The 10308-nt window shown below is 29.0% G+C and overlaps 1 long non-coding RNA gene across 3 annotated transcripts; it reads right to left on the bottom strand.

Annotated features, from left to right (window-relative positions):
• Positions 1-3440: 3440 nt before the first annotated feature.
• Positions 3441-5392, bottom strand: LOC128039660 (uncharacterized). 3 transcript variants are annotated; one of them, XR_008194114.1, is made up of 3 exons: positions 5175-5392; positions 4978-5079; positions 3441-3946 (listed from the first exon to the last, which is right to left on the bottom strand). It is a non-coding gene; the product is annotated as an uncharacterized LOC128039660 (long non-coding RNA). The 3 variants fall into 3 exon arrangements; XR_008194116.1 differs by having other exon boundaries at positions 3441-3842; XR_008194115.1 differs by having other exon boundaries at positions 3441-3690.
• Positions 5393-10308: the final 4916 nt, after the last annotated feature.

Below are 10308 nucleotides of genomic sequence, written 5' to 3'. Positions count from 1 at the left end.
AAAACAATATTCATGACATTTAGAGACTCAAAATCCATACTTTTATTAAGAACCTTCAAACAAAAGGTCGTAACAACCCTTCCAACAATGTGCCAACATTTTTGAAAGAACAAAGTTAAAAAAACCATCCTCCCCCGATGCTTTCGTAGATCCCATCTCTTTAATCGCCATCCAAACCTCTTTCTTAGTATAATTAGAAGTGAGCTTCGTATTTTCCTCAACACTAATACATCGTTCAATCCTGAAAGTAGATGATTTAGATCCCCAACACTATTTGAGGAAAATAGCTTATGAAAAAAAGGCCCGAGCCAGTTCCTCATCAATTTCCTCACAAGTTCTACTTCCATCCTCATATATCAAGCAACCAATATAATTACCACACCTTTGCTGAGATGCATATTTATGAAAAAAAGTGGTATTCTTATCCCCTGATCTTAACCAGTTCGCTCGAGCCCTTTATTCCCAATAGACTTTATCTTTTTCAATATCAAGATTTAGCCCAATCTTTACGTCGATAATTTTAGCAAGATTCTCATCATCTCTTTTCTTTCATCAACTCCTCCAGTCTACTAATTAGGTACCGCTTAGATCCCTCCATTTTCTGTTTAATTTGTTTAGCCCATTTGATCAACCCCTCTTTCAATACGACAAACTTACCCAAAAGATCTTCTGAAGAACCCTTCCAAATTTTCTCCACTTCTTTAGCAAAGGGCTCCTTCAAAACCCACCATGCCTCAAAACATAAGCCATGTCCTCTATCACTATTCCCAAATTGAGCCGTTTATATAAGTAGAGGACAATGATTTGAAAAAAAATGCGCTAGATGTTGAATAGACACATTAGGAAACAAGTTCATCTAGTTAACATTTACCACTCCTCTATGAAGCCTCTCTCTAACGTTAGTCTTTGGTAAGTTTCCTCTTTCCCATGTAAACCAAGCTCCATAGTACCTAACGGCCATTAATTGACATTCCCTCAAGACCCATCTAAAGGCCTCCATTCTTCTTTCATCTCTAGGTAGACCCCCAATTTTTTCATTCGCATACATAATCTCATTAAAACCGCAACAAACAAACCACGGACATTCCAACTTATGATTTTTATTGCGACCGGTCGGCTTGCCCCTTGGCAGTCGCCAATAAAAAATGGTTACTTCCCAATACTCTCCTATTTCTAACTATCAAAGAGCCCAACTCCTTTCCCTCAGCAGAATCTTCTTCCTCCATTATAGGCATTTTCTTCCTATCACCCCTCTATCTCACACTACTCATAGCCACACACTACTCGTAGCAAGAGCTCTTCTAGATTGAGCTCTTAACGATAGATCCCACCTAATTTCAGCCACTTCAAAACCTAGCGCCATTTTAGCTTGACAGAAAGAGTCATTGTGCCCTAATTGCCCGCAGAAAAAGTAAAACATGGTCAAACGTTCATATTTAAAGCTATCATAAGAGCAAATCCCAAAAGAAAACAATATATTCTTCTCTATTTTCAACGGACGCTGAACATCTAAAATCACCCTTACTCGTAAATACGATTGTAGCCCCTATCAAGATTTATACTATCATATTCCACATATTTCTCGAGGAAATCCCCTAATTGCCTTACCAAAACCCCATTAAAGAAACATGTCGTCACTCCATGGATCTGAACCAAAAAATTTACATAAACAAACGATCCTTTCAAGGGATCTTTACCCCTCATTAATCGATGTAACAATAAAATATGGTTATTAAAAGTCCACTGTGACCCTTTAATCACTCTTTCCAAATCCATCGTATGAAAAAATCTAAATAAAAACCGCTTTTCCCCTAACTCCCAAGATCTGAACCCCTTCAATTGGATGCCATAGATTGGCCATTGTGTTTCTCATTGCTGGAAAGTGAATAACACTAGCCGTCAGAAAACAACCGACCAGACAAAACTCCACCCTCTCCGTCTCTGAATCAGGATTCGTTCTTGCTTGCAAAATCTCGTCTTCCTCTTCATCTAAAGACAAATTCGCTAACTATTTCTCCATATTAACGAAATTTACTAAATCCACCGAAACAAATATAAACAAAGAGCCGCTAAAAGAAAAAACATAATTGCACCATCAATCCCTACCGAAAAACCAAAAGCTAAAACAAAAAAACCTAAAAACAAGAACATGCTAGAAACCAGCAAACAGAGGCGTGCTAGAAAAGCAAGACATTCTTTGTAATTAAAAAAATGCGTAATTTTAAATCAAAATACATATATCATATTTTCTAATTTTGAATGATAGTGTGATGTTTTAAGTTGAGATATTTGATAATGGGGTGAGGAATGGGATTGCTTGAAATTAAACCCAAACTCAGCTTATAGCATAATATTTTTGCTATTAGGTCAAGAGATTATTGACTTATTATATATATTAAAAAATTATTTATTGTAGATTTTAAAGAATAATATATATAAAAGACAAAACCTCATATAATAATATTTATAAATTATTCTAATAGATCTTTTATTTTCTAATTAATTTGATATCAAGTTAACTCAAAATACTAACTCAATAATAATATCGTGATACTAAATCAATTAAAAATTAGTATAGATTATCAAAAAATAATTAAAATTTATATAGATATTATATATATATATATATATATATATTTAAGTGAGGGGTCCAAAGAGTAGAGAATTCTATGGTTGTATGCCTTTGATATGTGTATATTCCTTAGAATAATTTTTATCAAAATTCAAAATAGAATTTTAGTTGTATGCCTTTGATATACAATTCCACTTGAATTTTAGTCCTTTCCTGAGTTCTTATGTAATCAGTATGGGTGTTTGTTTATAGGTTGGAGTTGGGCTTATAAATGACATCAACATATAAAATTAAACTTGTTAAGTTTGGACCCATTCAAAATATAAATTTTCAATTTTATTCAAACTATTTTAAATAGATTAAAATATGCTATAAGTCCTGTTGTTTGTAAATTTGGAAGTTAATTCTATACTTTTATTTTTAGATTTTAAAATTTGGGTCTAACTATTAATAAAAGTGAATATTTTTAATTTCAAAATGTCACACTAGCAAATTTAATAATAATAAAATTAATAGTGTTAACAAATGAACTTGAATTTTAAAAATCTAAAAATAGAAGAATTAAATTGTTGGAAATAAAAGTCTAGGGACTAAGTTCAAAATTTATGAAGAGTATAGGGACCTATGGCATATTTTAACCTTGTAAATATTAGTTGAGAGATAATTGATTTAATCGACTTAATAAATCAATTCAGATAAATCAACTTCGATTAAAACGACTTCGGCAGTTCATTTGATTGCATAGTTGGTTGTGGATTGTTATCAATTATTGAATCTAACAACCATAAGTGTAACACCTTATACTCGACCCGATCGCCTAGTCAAAGTATTAGAATGCTACATTTGTTGCTGAAGCAACGACAATTAATTTCAATTGATTTCATTATTTCATTCAAGTTAATAAGATCATTATACATTTACAACAAGATTCGAACACAATTTTGGTTATATACGAGCTTATGATAGCACTTTCAGTGGTCTAAGTTTGAACATGGACTAAAATGTGAAGTTTCCAAAGATTTGAGCTGACATCGAAGCGTCTGGCGTTCTTCGTCGTGATGTCACTCTTTGACTTGCCATCATTACTCCCTCGTCGTGACGTCCGTTCTATTTTTGCCCTGTTTCCATTTCTTCAAATTAAATCATCTAAGGCATACTCAATTTCCATATGTATTCTACAATTACTTACCAAAACACATTTACATAATGTAGGGAGTCCATTTGTTTACCATTTACTAGCATAAGCACTCACCTAGGTACATGCCATTTACTGAAAAACAAAATAGAGAAGTAATTTACTCTTTTCCCAGTTACAATGATATGATGAGATGTGAAGCTACTAATCCTTAATAATATGTTGCCTCTAGCTTTTACCTACATGTTTAAAACACGTGTTAAGCTAATGAAAGCTTAGTAAGTACAAATTTACAGTTTATCTACACAGGAAAACATAACTCAATGTCATTATAGTAAATAAGTTCAGGACCTGTTAACATTAATAACATTAAATTACCACTCAATAAACGTATAATTTCATCCATCACTATTCTTTATCAATTTACAATCTTGTCACCTTTTAATAAATTTTGTGTTCTTATTTCATTATTCAATAGAGGCTATCTTTTATTGTTCAACAAAGGCCCATTAGACTCAACAGAACACATAGGATATACGAAAATAATACAAAAATTACCGTAGTGCAATAACAGAATAGGACAACACCGAAATGCGTATTCACAACAAAGAGCGCGATAAGTTTTCCTTAATGCCCTGCCATCTATATCCCACTAGTTCTCATGTCGTCTACTTGGACAATTATATCGAAATCAATTTCATTTCCTCATTTGATAACATAATTTAAATACTTTAAACTTATTTCAATTTAGTCCACATTGTAACAATTCAAAAACAAAATTTTTAACTTTCTTTAATACATATAACATATCTAACTACATAATAAAAATTCCATAATTTACTACTAAAACTTACCATATTTCTCACGTGACTTTTGCATATTTTGCAATTTAGTATTTTCTTTGTCATAATTCAGCAAGTATTATCATAACATTACTGCATCATTCCACATATCACTCATCAAAATGTTTCACTTCAGTTTTACACTTAATCATAATAATTGCATTTTCTTTCAACTTTTACATCTTTTACAATTTAGTCATTTTTCTCACTTTTAATCTTTCTCCCAGCTTTCTTCCTTTTCTCTTTAACAAACTACTTGGTGGATGGAATTAAATCATCACTTTCTTTATCCTTAATCAACATTAATTTTTATTTATTTATTTATGTAGCATAAAAGCTAATAACCAAATATCCTGTAATTTTTTATACATCTAATTAAACTTGATAATTAACTTATTTAAAGTAAGTAAAATTCTAGTTGTACTTACAACCAAAAGCTTGGAATCAAGCTTTCTTCTTCTTCTTCTTCTTCTACCCTTGACTACTCCTTTGCCTTAGTCCTCCACTTGATTCTCAATTTCCTTCTTTTTCTTCATTTCCATATCAAAACACACAATATTTGCACATCAAAATCAAAATCTATATTCTTTAACATGAATTTCATGAAAAGCTTATCATTTCTTACCTCAATCACTTGTACTCAACACTAATTCTTATTTTGTCTCTCCTCTAAGACAACTATGGATGCACTTCTTATGAAATTTAGGTAGCTACTACACTTTTCTATTGATTTCCACTCACTAATCATGAAAGAAATTGGAGAAATTAAGCTTGATAGACTTAGAAATGGTGGAAATAATTTAGTTGTAAGAAAAACAAAAGTTGGAATAATGGAAATTGGGAGTGACGTGAATGGTATGTAAGAAAATGGATGGACCTTTCTCCTTAATAATAAAACGTTCCAACCAATCAAAGTTTGACAAAATTTAATTGTTACATTTTTCATAATTATTTTATTTGAGTATTTACTATTTTGTCCCTCAACTTTTTCTACAATACCACTCGTTATATTTGAGGTAAATTTTCACCTCTAGTCCCTCCTCCTTTTTTCTTCAGTTTAACTTAATCATTCCCACTCCTAATTTTTTTTACTTTGGCTCCAACACTTTTCACTCTCTTGCAATCTAGTCAATACCTCGGGTTTATTTCTCTCAATATACAAGCATTTCCAATCACCTTCAATATTTGTCTTCACCCTCTACTAACACTGATAATTTCCAATTTATAAGTTCCTCAAATTCTAATTCATTTACTATTAATTTGACACCATTTCCAATTCATGGGATTTTGGGGATGTTACAATAAGTTATTGTACTCTTCGTAAATTTGAAATTTAATCCCTCAATTTTTTGGATTTTAGAATCCAAATTTGTCTGTTAACATTGTTATGATTTTTTTTTGTTAAATTCAGGTTAATTACAATGTTATTTTTTAGTTACATTGCTACCAAATGAGTATTAACAATTAGACTTGAAATTTAAAATCAAAAATAAAGAAACTAAATTACTAGAATTAAAACTATAAAGATTGAATTCCAAATTTATAAATACGGGCATATTTTAACTATTAAATATTACAAAAATATGTATTATTTATTATATTATAATTTATATTAAATCAACCAAGCCCAACACCAAAAAACCAATTAAATCTAACCCAATTATTTGAAAACCCTAAACCCAGATCTAAATATCTAAACAACTTCAATATTTGTTATCATAAAATAAATTATATGGTATATAAAAATATAAAAATTAACATATTAAAAATTTAAAACGAGTTCGGTCAAGTTTGAGGCTTAAATATTTGAAACAGATAATTTAGGCCTTATTTGATAAAGTATTCAAAAATTTAATTAATTAAAATTAATATTTTCAGCGATTTAAGTTTTAAACACATATGATAACCCACAATAAAAACAAGTAGATAATTTTTTTACAAAAGTGTAAAAATGGTAATTAGATAAAAGACTTACTTATCACTCAATAGAGAATAAATTTAATTGTTTATTTTATTTTATTCTTTCTCATTTAAGATTATATTATCTTTTATCACGTTTTAAGCATATTATCCTCCTATTTAAGGGTTGATGAAAAACTATGTGTAATTCTAAGTATTGTATAAAAATATAAATAAGATTTTTAAAAATAACTTTATATTTACTAATTTGATTCACACGGCGGCTATATTTGCCACAATAAATTGTAAATTCATTACATGTTTTGATCGTGGATGTGTTGTCAACCATTCATATAAAAATAATAAAAATGTAGAAGCACATTGAAAGCATGATAATTGAGGAATAGTTGTGGTCCACTTCAAAAATTATTGATAACTTTATAAAAACTACAATATCAACAAAATCTCTTTTAATTTTTTTTTTTTGGTTTGACTTTACTCCAAATGTCGTCATCTGATGAATGAATATGGATTGTTTTAAGTTCCGTGTTGATTTGCTCTTGAAAAGAGTTTGAATATCTTTTCTTCAATTGATTTGGATTGAAAAACGACTTTCAACTTCTTCTACACGGTTGAATTGGATCGAAAGGTGACTTTTCTTCAAAATTGATGTGGCATTTTCCAAAAATCCTTCAAGTTCTTCGGCTTCTTCAAAGAATTCTGCAGAGATTTTCTATGCTTATTGAACTTGTGAATGTGTAGAATGGCTTGGGGTGACCCCTTCTTATAGCGCCAATTACTTGAATAAAAGAGAGTTATTGTAGAATTTAACTGCTCCATTTGATTGTTTTACAAAATTTTAACTATTTTATTTATTATTTATCTCTTCCTAATGTAATTAATTAAAGATAAAATAATCATTTGATATTATCACTTAAGTATTTTATTTTTAATTAGTGGTGATATAAAAAATATTATTTATTAATTAAAGAAAAATAATTACGACACATATATGATATCATTTTCATAATGGTAACTTTGACTTTGACCCATAATAATTTTGGTTTGACATGTGTCATTTTGTAATTTTCCCGTAAATTTTCTTCGGCTACACCGTAACCTTGTAATTTTGTAAGTCAATGTCTTTAATTAAAAAAAATTATATCGCGAGTTGAAAACACCTACAAGCCCAAGATCTCTCGAACCCGTAATATCAGGATACATTTCTGACAGGGATATAGTATTTGCTACTTACACGTCACATGTATCCATTTTTCAAACATGACAACTCATACCTACAACAATAAAGTGTCAGTAGATCAACTAAATCTCAAGGAGACTAAAACCAATACTTGGATTAAACACGGCACTTTGGACTAAACCTCACATATGTGGATTAAGTCTGAACCGCTTTAACAACTTTTTATGTTTAACCTTTTAATCTTTCTATGTTGCTTATTGATTTACCATTTGATGTATCACACCTTACGCTTCAAATTTTTATTTACTATATACAAGTTTGTCATAAAAAAAATACTAATCTTTTTAAAAAGGCTAAACAGGTATATAAACCCCGTTGGTGAAAAAATCAATTAAGTATTTCTATGAAAAATGTAACACCTCCTATTTAATCTGATAACAGACTCGAGCAAGAGCTGTCACATTTAAAATTTTCAATAACATTTCATAGCATTCAAATGCTTAATTTACCATTATTGGACTCAATTTCAACTTTTGAAATTCATTTTCGTGTTTTATATCAAAATTTATACATATATATCCACCATCCTATTTAATTTTATACATAATTATTTATCAAATATTTTATGTAATCAGTATATAACTATTATGTCAATATTTAGCCCCTATACCTCAGATTTTACAGTTTTTACAAAACAGTCCTTAAAATTTAAATTTTATAATTTTTACTATTTAGTCTCTAAAACCCCAAATTTACACAATTTTACAATTTAGACCCTGAAAATTAGATTCTATTGTTTTTACAGTTCAGTCCTAAATCTCAGTTTGCATACTTTTGCAAAACAATCCCTTTTCCAAAATTTCTAGATTTTACAAGTTAGTCCCTACTATTAAAATTTTGTAAAATTTTCAAAAATTAGTCCTTGATTTTCAAACTTCAGATTTTGGAATTTTAAATTCTCAAATCATATAAATCAATACTAAAACTCATGTTTTAAAATCCTTACAAATTGGTTCTTTTAAAACATGCTAATTTAAGTACAATTTTCCTATTCTTTAGATACCATGTTCTTATAGTCTTATCATAAAAATCCAAACTTTAATTTCTCTATTTAATTACTTGATTTTGAAATTTTGCATAATTTTAAATTTAATCCTTATTTTTTTATCAAATTAATCATTTCAAATCATCCGCTAAATTATTCATAAAATCATTCGCTATTCACATCACACATGAACATAATATTTCACCGCTTATAACATCTTTCTCCCACATCCATCTTCATCTTCGAGCCTCCATGATTGGTTCATGTGAAGTGACACTCTTGAATTAAAAATGGATGTGATATCTCACTTTAATTTCAAAGAATTTAAAGTTAGGCATATGCTTGAATAAGAAAAGTCTCCTCTCTCCATGCACCCCACCTTGGGGTTTCTATTGAAGAGAATAATTTCTCTTCATCTCTCTAGATTTTTCTTTATTTAAATTTAGTTAATTAATTAAATTAATGGTTCGCATTTAATTATATGATTTTAATCCAATGGTTATAATCTTTCCCATCAAATATCTCTCTTTTATGATTTAAAATAAAAACAACATTTAATGACAAAATTATTAAATTGCAATTTAAAATATTTTTTGTCATATTTAAGACATAAGAGTAAAATAGTCCTTCTATCCTTTTCCATCACTCGTTTGTTTGATATGTAGATATTATTTATTCATGGTATAATTGCAATTAAGCCATTTTCTCATGAAATAGTTAAATTACACTTTGGTCCCTATATTTTGTGTCCATATCTCAATTTTCTAATTCTACCCATCAATTCACGGCCATTTGATATTCATAAAAAAAAGATATTTCTTAATTTTTGCCCCTTTTCTAAAATAGTCAATCTTTCACAAAATTTTCAATTTGATCTTTACTAAAATTTTACTATCCTTACTTTCTTTTCCAATATCAAATTTTGACCTTACTATCATTGTTCAATTAATAAACTCTTATTTTTTGGAAAAAAAATTGTTATTAATCTTTCGAAATACCACTATTAGTGGCATTAAAATTTTTGAGGGGTTACAAAAAATGCACTCAATTAAACCCTCAAACTCTCAAATTGCATCAATTAAGCTCTTTGACCAACATTTTTTTATCTTTGACTGTTATGACATTGATGTGGCAGTTAACGACACTAATTTGATCGTTCCAGTCAAAGGTTTTAAATAATATTTTGATTTTGTTTTTTTGCTAACATGGAGCGACACATAAATCTTGTAATGATCAAAGATAGAAAACGTTGGTAAAATGCACTCAATTAAACCTTCAAACTATCAAATTGCATCAATTAAGCTCTTTGACCAACATTTTTCATCTTTGACCGTTATGATGTTGATGTGGCAGTTAACGACACTAATTTGATCGTTCCAATCAAAAGTTTTAAATAATATTTTATTTTTTTATTTTTGCTAATATGGAGCGACACATCAATCTTGTAATGATCAAAGACAGAAAACGTTGATAAAAGAGCTTAATTAATTAAGTACGTTTTTTTTGCGAAGGAACTTAATGATTATATATAAAATATGATTTTAATAATCAAAACATAATTTATTATGATTTAATAAAAATAAAAATTATAAAAAAGAGAGATCTATTTTGCAA

The sequence above is a fragment of the Gossypium raimondii genome, chromosome 3 (assembly GCF_025698545.1).
Source record: "Gossypium raimondii isolate GPD5lz chromosome 3, ASM2569854v1, whole genome shotgun sequence".
Lineage (NCBI taxonomy): Eukaryota > Viridiplantae > Streptophyta > Magnoliopsida > Malvales > Malvaceae > Gossypium > Gossypium raimondii.
Note: the sequence above shows the minus strand (reverse complement) of the source record. Positions and strands in the feature narration are given on the sequence as shown.